The following is a 15,880-nucleotide window of genomic DNA, read 5'->3' on the forward strand; positions in this document are numbered from 1 at the left end:
GCTAATATAAGAATGCAAGTCTGTAAAATGTTTGCTATAAAATTGAAACATCATTCAAGCTATAAGTTTGTAACGTCATTCCAATTTTTCAAACTTGACAATTAGATAATTGCGAGCGACGTCACGCGTGTGTCAGCCAATTAGATAAATAGATTTGACACACGCGCGTAACGTCTCTTGCAGTCTAATTAAATAATATCAAAATTTGATTCAACGGGATAATATACCAAAGTCTTAAAGCTTTAACATTAACATGCCAAATTCAACCACGAGATTAGACACAGCCATGTGATAAGTGGCTAGTGCCCAACTTTCTCTCATTAGATTAGCTTGAATTTAGAAATTGCAAATAATCGCCTTCCTTAATAAAATAATGTAAAGTTTAAAAGTAAATTTTAAAATTATAGTTGTTTCACAAAATCGACCACGAAAATTGTTTTAAAATTCTAAATGAATTTTTCCAATTTTTATTCTATTATAAATGAACTATTTTTAATTACTCTGTAATCAGAAAAGATCTCAAATAATTCGTCGACACATGAAAAATATATAACTTTAAGAATAAATGTCAATGGAAAAAAATTAGATTCATGGAAAAACTTTTCAAAGTACCACACCCTTTGTCATATTTTACTCATTTAATTGATTACTATTTTTAGAATATCAATGCAGAGGTTTTAAAATATTTCTCCGTCTATTTCTTTTCCATAACATTTATATCAGATTAGAAATATATTTTTTTCCTTCTTTTAAGTGCTTTACAAGATTTTTATAATATAGAATTTCAACCAAGAAATGTGTTTTCTCTTTGTTTAATAGATATCAATAAGACTATACCGTAAAAAATTATGTTTTAGATCTATGCAGGGTGTAAAAAATGTACAAAAATTTTTTTTATTTGTCTTAACACCAAAACTGGACTACTATATTACACCAAAGCGGCGTTTCGCTACACCAAGAACCGAGGATAATTCCTGATGTAGTGAAACACAAAGAATATTATTTTACACTACTTGTTGTGGAAAGTAGTTGCCGCCATTTTTGTTATTCAGTAATACTATACAATTACAAAATGATAAGATACACATGAGTGTCAATAAAGTTATTTTTATGATGCAAAATAAAGTAAGAATCATTAACTTAAAAAGCATAAATACATCTATTCTTACAATAAAATTAGTTTATAAATCAAACATACGCATAGCATAGAGAGAATGTTAAGAAAAAAATTCGAACTTGGCTTAATAGAACAGAAGGGTACAGAAATTATGCAACTATTAATAAATTTTACAGAGATTAAAAAAATAAATTAAAAATTATTATTTTTGTTTTGATTTATCAAATGAATATTAAAAATAGGGTTTCTTTCCATTTATTTGATAATTAAACATTATAGGAAGTAATGTTAGAGATATTTGAGTTATAAATATTAATGTTATAAGTTATACATAATGTTATATATAATAATGTTGTATATAATAATGCTGTATAGAATAATGAAGAATATAGAATAACTATGTAGCAAAAAAGAAAAATTTGATACTTGGTTACAATGAATCAGCCTTTGATGCGTCAATTAAATCATCGATTTCTTTGGTAGAAAATAAATAGTAAACCGTTTTAGAAAGACAGGAAATTTTTTCTTATAAAAAATTGCTTTTTTTGTAAAAAACAAAGCTGATTTGATTTATTGGATTTAAATTACACACTTATTCACTAAGACAAAATAGTAAATCGTTTTAGAAAGAAAAAATATATATTCTCATAAAAAATTGCTTTTTTTTGTAGCACTCATTTCAGGCAAAAAACATAGCTGATTTGATTTATTGGATTTAAATTAGACTTCTTCATTAAGACAAAATAGTAAATCGTTTTAGAAAGAAAAAATATATTTTCTTATANAAACGAAATCCCCAAAAAAGCACCTTTAAGTACTTTTTACAAACGCTACGCACCCCGTTAAAGTAAAATTACCTTGCAAATCAAACATACGCATAGCATAGAGAGAATATTAAGACGAATTCGAACTTGGCTTAATAGAACAGAAGGGGACTGAAATTATGCAACTATTAGAAATTTCACAGAGATTTAAAAATTAAATTAAAGATTAAAAAATTATTATTTTTGTTTTGATTTATCAAATGAATATCAAAAATAGGGTTTCTTTACATTTATTTAATAATCAAACATTATAGGAAGTAATGTTAGAGATATTTGAGTTATAAATATTAATGTTATAAGTAATATATAATGTTATATATAATAATGTTATATATAATAATGTTGTATATAATAATGTTATAGATATTAAGTTTGTATAATTATGAACCAAAAAAGAAAATTTTCATTTAAGGTTACAATTAATCATCCTTTGATGCGCCAATTAAATCATCGATTTCTTTGGTAGAAAATAAATAATAAACCGTTTTGGAAAGACATGAAATTTTTTCTTATAAAAATTTGCTCTTTTTTGCAGCATTCATTTCAGGTAAAAACAAAGCTGATTTTATTTATTTGATTTAAATTAAAGATTTCTTTATTAAAAAAATAAATATTAAATCATTTTAGAAAGAAAGGAAATCTTTTCTTAGGCAAAAAACAAAACAAATTTGATTCATTTGATTTAAATTACAGATTTCTTCATTAAAACAAAATAGTAAATCGTTTTAGAAAGAAAATATATATTTTCTTATAAAAAAAACATTTGCTTTTTTTGTAGCAATCATTCCAGGCAAAAGAACAAAACAAATTTTATTTATTTGATTTAAATTACAGATTTCCTTATTAAAGTAATAAAGAATAAATCGTTTTAGAAAGAAAGGAAATCTTTTTTTTAATAAGAAATTTGCTCTTTTTGTATCACTCATATGAGGCAAACAATAAAACTGATCGTTGATTTCTTCGGTAAAATGGTAAATAGTAAACCTTTTTGAAAAGACAATTTTTCTTTGCAGTACTCATTTTAGGCAAAAAAACAAAGATAATTTTATTTTAACGAGACAAATGTTACATTAATGACAAAAACTAATTTTGTATCATTGAAAAAAAAAATAAATCTAAGTAGATGAGAAACTAAAATGACAAAACGGCTAAAATGGCAACTACATAAAATATTCAATCAATGGTAAATTAAACTACAATATCCTTGGAGAAATTTATTTTTTGAGCTGGAAATAATATACTTCAAGATACTGAAATAAAAAATTGCTATTTTAAGTATAACAAAAAAATCGAACTTTTTATCGACATTTATATTAACTCATAGTTCTTTTGTTATCTTTTTCTTTCTTGTCTAGACCATCTGTCAGCCAGGTGTGCAGACGGATAAAAAACTATACATATATTATTTTTATTCTGGAAAAATAGAGGTTCATGAAATATTAATATTTTGAGATGATAAAACGGAAAAAATGTATTAAAAGAAATATTTATTGTATAATATTTGGTGAAAAACTTTTGCGTATAAATATATATTATAAATGTTTTTAAATTTAATTAATGTAGATATTGCATTATTTTAAATAATTATGTTTTAAAATTAACTGTTATCTTTATCGCCTTTTTATATATAATTTAAATGTAAAAAATGCCATTTGATGACGAAAGTTCGTTGAATAGATGAAATAATATAATTTTAGTTATTATCAGAATAAAAGTTATTTTAATTATAAAGATTTAAATCTATTTGTTTTAAACTCTTAACTATTGCAACAAATGACTAAATAATTTAAAATTTAAGAAGTAGTTAACTTTATTATTATAAAAGCAGACAGAAAAAAAAGGGATAAGCGTGAATATTTAATTACGTTTTGTGGATTTATGCTATATAATTTGGTTTTAAAAAAGAAAGTTTAAAAAGTTGCAAGATGAATAAAATACTTTGCTATCTTATTTATGGTTGAAAAGATTTAGAAAGAAATTTTTTTTTACGGTTTTATTTATTTCTACTCATGGTTTTAAACATGAGTTTTGCTTTATAATGAAACATTTATCAAAAATTTGCTTACGGAACTGTGTGCAAATTGTATATATAATATACGAATCCATTTAAAAAATCACGCAAAATCATAGTACGTCAGATTTGTATTAAAATCACTAATTTCCTTTAGGACCATTTTTTTTTCAAAAATATTTATCTGATTATTGTAGATGGAAAATATATTTGATAATAGGAATGGATCGGTGGCTGAGCGGTAGCGCTTCGCGCTGTAGTGCCACAGGTCCCTGGTTCGATCCTCGGACTGGGCAAGGTTGACTCAGCCTTTCATCCTTTCAGTGGGTCGATAAATGAGTACCAAGCATGCTTGGGAACTAAATACTGAGGGTTCCGCGCTCGGCTGACCTCCTGACCCGAACATCTGCCCCTGCATCCCAGAGCCCAAGGTCAAGAAAATTGAGATGGCCACAGTAGGCCTTGGCCCTCTATGAGCTGTCGCACCACTGAATTTAGTTTAGTTAAGGAGTGGATATAATTCTCATTATTGTGATCAATACATAATCCTTATTTGAAACTCAAATATAAAATTTATAATGAGAAACTCTTATATTGTATAAAAAAATCATTATTATTTTGTTATGAAGGAATTTTAAAAACAAATTTCATTACAAAAATTTAATGAAATTAGTTGAAAGGTTATAAAAAACATTAAATCAAGAAGATTTTATTTTTTTAAGTAGGATAAAAAGTGCCTTTCAGAAAAGTTTTAAATCTACTTAGGATTTTTTAATTTAGAAAATTTAAAACTATTCGTTTATAAAAATAAAATAAGTTTCCATTGTATTATTAAATTTGGAAATTGAGATTTTATAATATACTACTTAAAACAAATTTAATAAAGTTTTGTCTTAAACTTAATATGCCTCATTTTCTCTCTCAAATAATATTGTAAATCATAGATTTAATAGTTCATTATCACTTTAATAATAAAAAATCATTAAAAATCATTTCAATCATTTAAAAATCATTATCACTTTAATATAAGGGTATCTTTTTCATTTTAACAACTTTAAAATATTTACTAATTTATAAATCCGCTTACTAACATACGCAATAGTTAAATTTCTTTAAAAAATTAGCTTACTTCTGTGCTATTTTTTAAAAAAAAAAAAACCTTTTACAAAATTTTATTATAATAAATGGAGAAAAATTCTCCTAAAACTACCGTACTTTATGGAAATGACATTTCTGATAATAAACTCATAATTCTGGTTATAAAAATCAAAATATGCGATATTTAAACCATTAATTTGGTAATTTTTCCGTTCGTATGATAACGGTTTACCAAAAATTCTGCTTTTCAAAAAAAATATTTTTACTACTACACATTCAGTAAAAAATACAAAATCAAAAAATAAATATAAACGAATAAATGATTTTTATGCCATGCTAAGATATGATAAAATTGCTAAATTTTACCACTTTTGCTAAATTTTATCCCATATTATAAATCTATATTTCATTGTTAATTTTACCAAAATCATTTACCAAGCATTGGAAAAAATTAGCGAGCTTAATGGTATTCCCATACTGCCAGAAAAGAGGTAAATGTTACCATATTCTGGTAGATTTGATCATACTTTTTTTCTCAGTATATTAGGAGCATGATTTCCAAGATTAAAATGCAGATTAAAAATCAATACCATTCACAGAAAATACATTGAAAGGCATTAAGATTTGCATCGTCCAACTATAAACGAGATCACTATTTTGTTATCGACTTAATTTACTCTTAACATGTTTTAATAAATCAGATATAATAGCATTTTATTGTACAGCTCGAAAAAGTTTGAAAATATTAGCCTCAATATGCCTCTTTTCGTTGTGTAACTGCTCTAACAATGCAGGCTAGCTCATGGAAGGCAACTAGTAGTCGGTAGATAATATGTCCGCGAACTATGTTATAGCGAAATATATAAATATAGCTGCATAGCGCTGATTAAACACTGTTTTAAATTTTATTAGTAAAAACTAAAACACTATAAACATCTCTTTNATTCATGGAGAAGAATTCTCCTAAAACTACCGTACTTTATGGAAGTGACATTTCTGGTAATAAACTCATAATTTTGGTAATAGAAACCAAAATACGCGATATTTAAACCATTAATTTGGCAATTTTCCGTTCATATGGTAATGGTTTACCAAAAATTTTGCTTTTTCAAAAATATTGTTTTTATTATTGCACATTTAGTAAAAAATACAAAACCAAAAAATAAATATAACCGAATAAATGTTATTTATGCCATGTTCTAAGATATCATGATAAAATTGCCAAATTTTACCACTTTTGCTAAATTTTATCCCATATTATAAATCTATATTTCATTGCTAATTTTACCAAAATCATTTACCAAGCATTGTTAAATAATTAGTGAACTTAATGGTATTCTCATACTGCCAGAAAAGAGGTAAGTGTTACCATATTCTGGTAGATTTGATCATACTTTTTTTCTCAGTATATTATGAGCATGATTTCCAAGAATAAAATGCAGATTAAAAATCAATACCATTCACAGAAAATACATTGAAAGGCATTAAGATTTGCATCGTCCAACTATAAACGAGATCACTATTTTGTTATCGACTTAATTTACTCTTAACATGTTTTAATAAATCAGATATAATAGCATTTTATTGTACAGCTCGAAAAAGTTTGAAAATATTAGCCTCAATATGCCTCTTTTCGTTGTGTAACTGCTCTAACAATGCAGGCTAGCTCATGGAAGGCAACTAGTAGTCGGTAGATAATATGTCCGCGAACTATGTTATAGCGAAATATATAAATATAGCTGCATAGCGCTGATTAAACACTGTTTTAAATTTTATTAGTAAAAACTAAAACACTATAAACATCTCTTTGATATCCATGATTTACGTTGATAACTACTAAGGCAGTGTTTTCTTTTACAGGAAATTTGTTCGAACTTGAATAAACTCAAAGGCGAAATGGCGATTTTTACTTATTATGAAGTATACTAAATAATCAATAAATAGCAATTGCAGTCAGTCAATCACTACAAAATAACAGAGATAGCCCAACGAAACAGCTGGCTCTATGATAGCAGCCTTCATCCACATGTGTTTAGCGACTGTTATGTTAATGCTCTTTTATAGATGAAAAGTTTTATTTCCTTAAAAATTAGAGAGTAGATATTTTGATTGTTAATTATAGCTCTAGGTAAAATAATCTTTGCAAAGAAGTAAAAACATTACATTTTTCTGTCATAACATACCATATTTTGTAAAATATAAGTTTTAAACAGCTGTCGAATACAAAATCGTGGCTATAGACTACTCGGAAATCGTGCCATTGGAATTAAATTTTTCTTTCACTTGGAATTTTGCATTTATATTGCATCTAAAATCACAAGAAAAATTTTAACAGCTTGCTTGCTTAAGAGAGACTATCTACCTAGATGTCAGATTGAAAAGATAATAACTTAATTCTTTTGAACTTTGACCTCAACTGCTGTCAGATCAATCTTAAAAACGCTTTCTCTCCTTGTAAAAGTGTTTTTAAGACTAATTTGTTCTCATAAAATATTTTATATTTTCAGATTTACTCCTTCAGTTCAGTTGACTCGTATCAGATTTTTATGGTACGAAAAAAAAAACGTTTTTAAACAAGAAAAGTTTGGTATTTTAAATAAAAAAATTGTATTTTAGAAGATTTATTGATTAATGACAATTTAATCGATTTTTGAAAACTTGTAAAATTAGCAAATCTGTGATTGACTTTCGTAATAATACCTTTGATTTAAGAGTTTGATAATAGTGAAAAAAATCTAGATTAATATAATTGCTTGTATTAATCTAGATTTAGCGTTGATTTATATTACAAATGTAACAAAAACAACCTAAACCAATTACACGTTTTGTAAACAAATAAAAGTCCGAAATCGTTGCTAGCCACTTATATTGAAAGCAAGAAAATGCAACCCCGCACTGCTTTACGGGATTTCAGGATTAGGATTTACTAATACCGTGGGATCCCACAATCCCGCTAACAAGTCTCAACTAAGCATTCGATTCAGACATAGAGTTAATTTAGCAGAATGATATTTCCAATTAATATTATGTTTTCATTTAATATAATGGAATTATTAAATAAAGACTTAAATAAAAATTTTAAATTGATATTGTTATTATTAAATTTAGACTTAAGAAACGAGATAAACGTGTCCATTAACGAGAATTTGATAAATCATCAATTGCTACTCATTGTTGGAATCATGGGCATAAATACCCAGTCACATCAACTCATCTTGATGCCTAAGACTCCCGTTTTAATCATATGAATGCTCATTCCCTTATTAACGGCATTCTTCTTTCTTATTAACGGTATTCTTCCCTACCTCTCCATGGCCCGTGGAAATGCATCTTACCCTGTTTAGCCCTTCTCGGCCACTATCGTTTTTCTTGTTCTGTTTTTTATCTCTTTTTCTTTTTCGACTACTGTGGTTTTTCTAGCTTCGTTTTCTCACCTTTATTTTTCCATTTTTTCTTCGCGACTTAACGTTTTTTATTTCAAATCACTTTTGTTTCTTCACATTTACGTCCATCATGCCCTGAAAATGAGCGCCTATTTAAGCGCTTGAAACTTGTCGACTGTTATCTTCCGTGTGTATATATATTTTAAGGTCAATGAAGAATCATCTTCCGTGTGTTTATATTTTGTAAAGCAATGAAGTTTTAATCAGGTAATCATATAATTATTTCTCAATTAATATTATATTTTAAACTTTTCAACTAATATAATCGAATTATATTTAAAATAAACTGACAGGAGAGAGAAGTATGGAAGAACAGAGAGCTTGTAAATAATATGACATATTAATATTTAGTAAAGATTTTAATATCAAGAGACTTATAAAAATTATTTTCTTAAAATGTATTGCAATTACAATTATTTCTTTAATGGTAAAGAAATAATAACGTAATCCAATATGACGAATCCAATGAGTCATCTCCTAGTCGTAATCGAATTTTAGTGGCGGAACTCGATGAAAAGGTTCTTTCTGACTGTTGTTGGTCCATTGCTTGTTAGTTAATTATCTACAGACAGCTTCGATTATTCTTACGCGAGATCCACCTTCTTCTACAAAATTAATTTCTTTGTTGATTTTAGAGACTACTACTTTTTCATCATATTTTTTTGCACAGAACTCTGAGGGAATCATGCTGTGCCGTGTGGTTCACTTCAGTTCCTCTTTTAATGATATCTTTTGTCCCAAATCTTCAATCTCTCTTTTTTCATATCCATGCTTATACCGTAAAAAATTCCCTATCAAAGTACAGTAAAAAGTACCGGCATCCTCAGAGAAAAAGAAAATCAGATATCTGTAGTTTTTACAGTAATAACTACTGTAAAATCATTGAATCACTCTAATTAAATGAATATTACTGTAAAAACTAGGGTATAATATTTGACGGTACATGCAGCCAAAGTGATGGTACTTTTTATAACGTAATTTGATCTGGTATTTTTTACAGTGTAATGCGTTGACGATTTTGACGACGTATTTTTCTGTCCCGTCTCATACACGCCGGCAGATTTTTTAAATATTCTCTTTCACTTCGTTGCACTTGAGAGATTTAACCCTTTGACTACGAATTTTAAAAAATGATTTTTTTTGTCCCGTTTATTATTCAAAAGGACAAAATAGGTCACAAGTAAGCAAATTTAGTATTTGGGATTTTTCTGACAAGTGGTTATCAATTTAAAGGCAGGGACATATATGTCCCGGCCGTACTTAATGGGGGGATACATATGTCCATTAGTAATTTTATAAACATTTGTTGGGACAAATGAGTCCCGTTAGTAGTCAAAGGGTTAAAAAACACTGTAAGAGTTCATTCCCAGATCATCGGGATGCAGATTACGCAGACTCTGTCTATGATTATGTAGACTATGTCTATGGTTATGCAGATACTACTAAACGCTACACGTAGCATGTCTTTTATGCTGAATGCGAGTTTCAAGTGAAAAATTTTAAACTTTCACTTGAAATCTGTCTTTTAACCACCAATTTCGTTTCACAGAAACATCATTATCACCTCAACTTTTGTTGAGTTGGCAAAGACCTCCATCAGTGTGTTTGCAAACACAGAAACTTAATCGAATTCTTCTTCAGAAACAATTACTGTCAACTTGATATCAATCAAACCTTTTTGTTTATACACGAAAAAAAAATTCTTCTGAGATTACGTTGCGGTGTGGTAATGATATTTCCGGTAAAAAAAAACAACATAATTCTGGGAACAAAAACCAAATTATACCAACATTTAAACTATTTCTTTGGTAATTTTTCAGTACATATAGTAATAGTTTAGCAAAAATTCTTGTCTTCACAATTATAGTTCTTATTACCGCAAATTTAGTAAAAAAATACGAAACTGAGAAGTAAATTTAACGGTTTTTATGCCATTCTCTAAGGTATTATGAAAAAAATATTAAAATTTTACAACGGTTACCGAATTTTAACTCATATTATAAAACAGTATTTTATTGATAATTATACCAAAATCCTTACCAAAGCGCTTGGGTAAAAACCGAGCTTTTTGGTTTTCCAATAAAGTCAGAAACGCGGTAAATGTTACCATATTCCGGTAGTTTAGTCCATACTTTTTCCTCGGAATGTCTTTCAATTTAAGGAATTGTTCTAGTATATTAAAAGATTGTTCCATCTTGCTTTATATAATACGAAACCAAAAATAATCTTCTTTTTTTTTTAAAAATGTTTTTGCGTTATTCTGCAGAGCTTAATTTAGAAAGAAAATTTTCTAAATAGTTTTCTCACTCACATATGGTGTTCCCTTTTTTAATAAAAGATTGAATACTTGAGTTACAAAAAAAAGAAGAAGAAAAAAAGAACAGTTTATATGCATGGACAGGGAGGGGGGAATTGAAAGATATGTGATCCAGATATCTGTAAAAGACCTTCAGCATTTTAAAACAGACGAATTCTTTTAACTGCTGAATTTCAAACCTGCTAGATTTAGGTCTAATCCCTTGGGGCTAGTGCCGCAGGCAGCGGTGTGGGATCTCTCTTGATCCCGATTCCGCGGGATCGAGATTGCATTCTCTATTGGAAAAAACATTTTTGAGTAATGTTCTTTTAAAAAGGTAGAAAATAAGTGTGTTTTTCGGTGGAAGAAAAAGTCATATGTTACATTTTTATAAAGAATTATGCATAAAAATAAAATAAGAAATTTATATAATGATAAATAGAAAACCAATCAAAAGCAAGTAATAATACATAAAAATAATGAATAGTGTCGATACATAAAAGTACATAAAAATAATGAAATACAAATAAATTTATCGATTAATTTTTTTCAATATGTAAAGAAACACTATTACATTTAATACGGTTTGAGAATAATATAATATTTGCATTCATTCTTAAATGAAAATTATAATTGTTCTATTATAATGATTGCTTTTATGGTACATGATATACTAAACAAAGAAATTGAATAAAAACTATACGTTTTATTAAAACATGAAATGTCTCATTTAATATGATTTAATAAAATGAAATAAAAATACTGTGCCTTACTCTATTAAAAAAAATTTTTTTTTAATAACTTCTAAAATAAACTTTTTATGTTTATTCAACCATTAAAATAAAATTCAGCAATAGAAAAGAAAATAACTTTTTCAAATATCCGAAACTCATTCACTGTAGAGCTAGAAAAACCATAGGGTCAAAAGATACGTTATTGATTTTCTGAAAACTAAGACAGCTCTCTTTTCTGATTGGTGTTTGGTATTTTTGCGAAGGAAAAGCTACTTTATTTATTTGTTTATCTTTTTTTCTTACTCTTTTTATGTGTTTTGAGACTCAAGGAAAATAAAACATCATCAAAAGTAGACATTAAACAATTAACTAGAAAATACTTTTTTCGGAAAACTTGCTCTTTTTAATTCTAATATATTACTATTATAATATGTTTTAATATATTTCATTAAACTTTATATTTTAAAAAACAACATCATTTAAAAAGCTATTGATTTTCTTTTTGAATCCATTTTATCAGAGTAACAATTACATCAAAAACAAGATCATATTACCTAACTCAGATGATATTTAGAGCCGATGTGGCTCAGTGATTATGGCACTGAACTGTTATTGAAAAAGACTGGAGTTCGATCCCCGATAATGGCTTATAGCTCACGCAGCTTTACTTTACTAGATGATATTTAACTGTCGGGTTAACATAATCATTTCAGTTCACCAAACAAATATTGGGCGTTAATTTTAACTCTACTTTTTATTTAAAAGTATACAATTGGGTATACTATCGCCTACGTCACAGGTTGTGTTATTCCTACTAAATTTAACCCATGAACGGCATTTTCTGCGAGCCTAACTTCAAGCGACAAATAAACAAACGAAGTGCTTGATCGTTTAAATAGCTGCTCGCCAGATTTTCTTGCATTATAAAGAAAAGTAATTGATATTCGATTTTTGATTAATAATTGATTTATGTGGATAGTGGCATTTATGTGGATAGTGGCATAGAATTTAGCATTGCGTCATGGTAAATGTTATTCCTACTAAGTGGAAGTAGTTGTGTTTTTTTAATATTATACCCAATTGTCATAAGTTCAACATCATGCTTCAAAGTAATAGCCGCATAAATAATAATAGATGAATAGTACTACTCTCAACAAAATTTAATAGTAAGCTTTAATTTAATTGCAATTACATTGTGCTCGAAATCTCCCAGATTATCAATTTAAAATTTGCAATTGTTTCCAGCATAACTAAATTTTACAATTTAAACTATTATTTTACAGTTTCACAAACATTTAAAACTTAGTAAATTTTTTTCTTTATTTCAAGAGTTGACATAAAAAGGCCTGTTCATAATTCTAATTGTTCTTTTTATTCGATCGTTAACAATTTTAAAACTCATAAAAATTATAAGAAATAAATTTAACCAATATTTCTACATTTATCATCATAAAATTGTATACCTGCTAGTTTAACATGTGTATTTAGTTGCTTTCAAGAGAGGGGGTCATGTCTGCTTTAAGTCGTATCGTGGAATAAACTCACTAGATGGATAAATGTAACTTGTTATTACTATTTGTTGAATATAAAAATATGGATAAAATTTGCTTTTTTCAAGCATGTGAGAAATAAACCTTTTACATATAACATATTATAACGAGTAAAATTATTCAAGAATGGAAATGAAATTTCATGCATAATTTATTACTCAAAACAAATGTTTACACAATAAGAAAACGGTTACAAAAATGTAGAATTTTTAAATCGTTTGCAGAAAATTTTTAAATTCTTTTCTCAAGTATTTTTAAATAAATTAAGATGCATCAAGACCTATAAATTAGACTTCAACTTTAATAGTTAGTAAAACTTTTGTTTTAATGTCGTAATCATGATTTTAAAAAAAAAAATAAATTAGATTTAAACTCTTCCAGGAGCACCATACTAGTAGGACCAACGTTGCTCTATCAAGGACAGATAGTAGAAAGAGAGAAAGAGGGAGGAAAAAAAAAACATCCATGCCTCTTAACGTGATTCAAAACCCGAACCTTCTTAACGAATGGTCAGCGACTTGACCACCATACAAACTAGTCAGATCAAATAATTAAGGTAGTTTAAAATTTAAAAACGTATTTTCTAATAAAACAGTATCACTTATCGATTTTAATTATTCTTACCCTCCCACTGGAAGCATTAAGTATATATTTAAATTATCTATCTATATATACAGATAAATTTATTACTTATATTGCCATTAGATTTATCATTTATTTCATTACTCGTGTGGAAATTGTTTTTATCATTTATGATGTAATTAAATTATATATTTCATTTGTATGATTAGTTGCTTTGCTTTTCTCTTTTATGCACGATGAAATTAAACTAAATATTTCATTTTTATTTTATTTTACCCTTAAATTAATTAAATATGTAAAAGAAAGAAGAAGGGCAAATAGGGTTCTTAAGATTTCCTTTTTCCCCATAAGAATATCCATAAATAAAATTATTTAAATTAAAATTAATAAATTCAATTAAATTAATATTTAAATTAAATTTTCTTTATTTAAATGATAAAATAGCTCTTTAACTCAAAAAATAAAATAAAATAAATATTTGATGGAAAAAAAACTATTCTAAAGAATAGATGTTTTATCTGACCTTTAATCACACGCATCGTTAATTAGATTTGTTCCAAATATATTTCATGCCTAATCATATTAAATAAAATGCAATTTTGTTTTTTTTAAATATTTTAATTTACTCGTCATAATGTCTTAAAATACCATTTAATATTAAATAATAGTAAAATCAGTTATAAAGTACCATAAAAATCATTTTGTTTTCTTTATGCTCCATAATATTATAAATATATAGATTTCTTGAATTAATTTTAAGATTATTAATTTAACTGCTTGTATAATAATTATTTCTTTTTGATTTTTACTGTCATTCAAGCATATATTTCATAAGTTCATACTACTAATTTTTATGCTTTATTTATGAGGCCAATAATACATATTTATATTTTGGATTATTATTATTTTTCTTATGCTTTATAATATTAAAATTTTATGTGTTACATGATTTATTTAATGATTATTTATTTATTTATTAGTATTACCATTTTTTCTTTCCAATTTCTTATTGCATATAAACATGTATTTCATGTGTTCACATTGCTATTTATTAACCTTATGAGTCTAATTATTTTATATATATTTATATATTGCGTTATTAGTGTTTTCTCTTTATGTTCTTTAATATCAATAATTTATAACATATATTTTTTATATTGGTACTTTTTATGATTTCAAAAAACATTTAAATATATATATANTATATTATACTTTATGATTGAAATTATTTACAAGTAATTTATTTGACTATTCTAACTATTAATATTTTATGCTGTATAATATCATTAAAATATATTTATTTAATGACTCGTGTAGCTTTTCTTTGTGCTTTATGATGCCATTAAAATTACTACTTTTCAACGCACCCTAGCGAGTAACGTACAAATCAAACCATCTTCACTATCTGACATTCTCATTCATAAAAATCATTGATCAATTTCACTTTCTCGCCCTTTTTTTAATATTTATTTGTTAATCCCCAGTTCTGACAAGAGTAGAGAAATATTGTTTCTTTCTAATATTTCATTCGTCGTTGAAGTATAATATAGAAGCATGGAAATGGATCATTATTTCCTTGAATTACATTCTTTTAATATAAAAACTACCTGCTAAAGGCATCTTGAAAACAAAAAATAATGGATATGATAATAATAGCTTTTAAAGAGTAAAGAAAGCGGGATAAAAATGGTTCATAAAATATTTACCTCTCCTTTCAAACTCTGTGTGAAGAATGGAATTGTTTTCGCCTAACGGGAATCAATTCGGCCGTTCTATGCGCTGACCAATTTTGCCTTTGCGGAATTCGATTCGTGATCTCGCCGCTGGATGTCGCTGCTATCTGACACTTGAAAGCACGTGATTTGGATGAGGGAATGATCCATACCGCGCATCAGCATGAAGTTGTGAGAGTCATTAACTAATGTTTTTGCTTTGCACATAGCGTTTTTCACGTTCCAATGATTATATTTTCAAATATTTGGAACCTTACTTCAGAGGGAAATATATATATACTTTAAAAAAATGAATGAGATTAGAATTTTATTTCTGATCAGCAGATCGATTGTTTTTCTTCGAATTGAAAACGGAAAGTGAATAAAATGATCAGTTCATTTTATTCTTGAAAAAATAATTCATATATCATAATTTAAGGCATTTTGAGGCATCAAGTGCGCAATACGTAGATAAATTATTCAATCTCTTGCACCACATTTGTGCATCATACA

General features: G+C 26.9%; 1 protein-coding gene across 1 annotated transcript in view; it reads right to left on the reverse strand.

The window, feature by feature from the left end:
- LOC107438770 (dystroglycan 1) overlaps positions 1-15,480 on the reverse strand; it is a 54,955-nt gene extending 39,475 nt beyond the window's left edge. Inside the window, exon 1 of the mRNA XM_043044765.2 lies at positions 15,362-15,480. The gene's annotated coding sequence lies outside the window, so the exon portion shown is untranslated. The remainder of the gene's footprint in view (positions 1-15,361) is intronic.
- Between the last annotated feature and the right edge of the window lie 400 nt (positions 15,481-15,880).

The sequence above is a fragment of the Parasteatoda tepidariorum genome, chromosome 2 (assembly GCF_043381705.1).
Source record: "Parasteatoda tepidariorum isolate YZ-2023 chromosome 2, CAS_Ptep_4.0, whole genome shotgun sequence".
Classification (NCBI taxonomy): domain Eukaryota; kingdom Metazoa; phylum Arthropoda; class Arachnida; order Araneae; family Theridiidae; genus Parasteatoda; species Parasteatoda tepidariorum.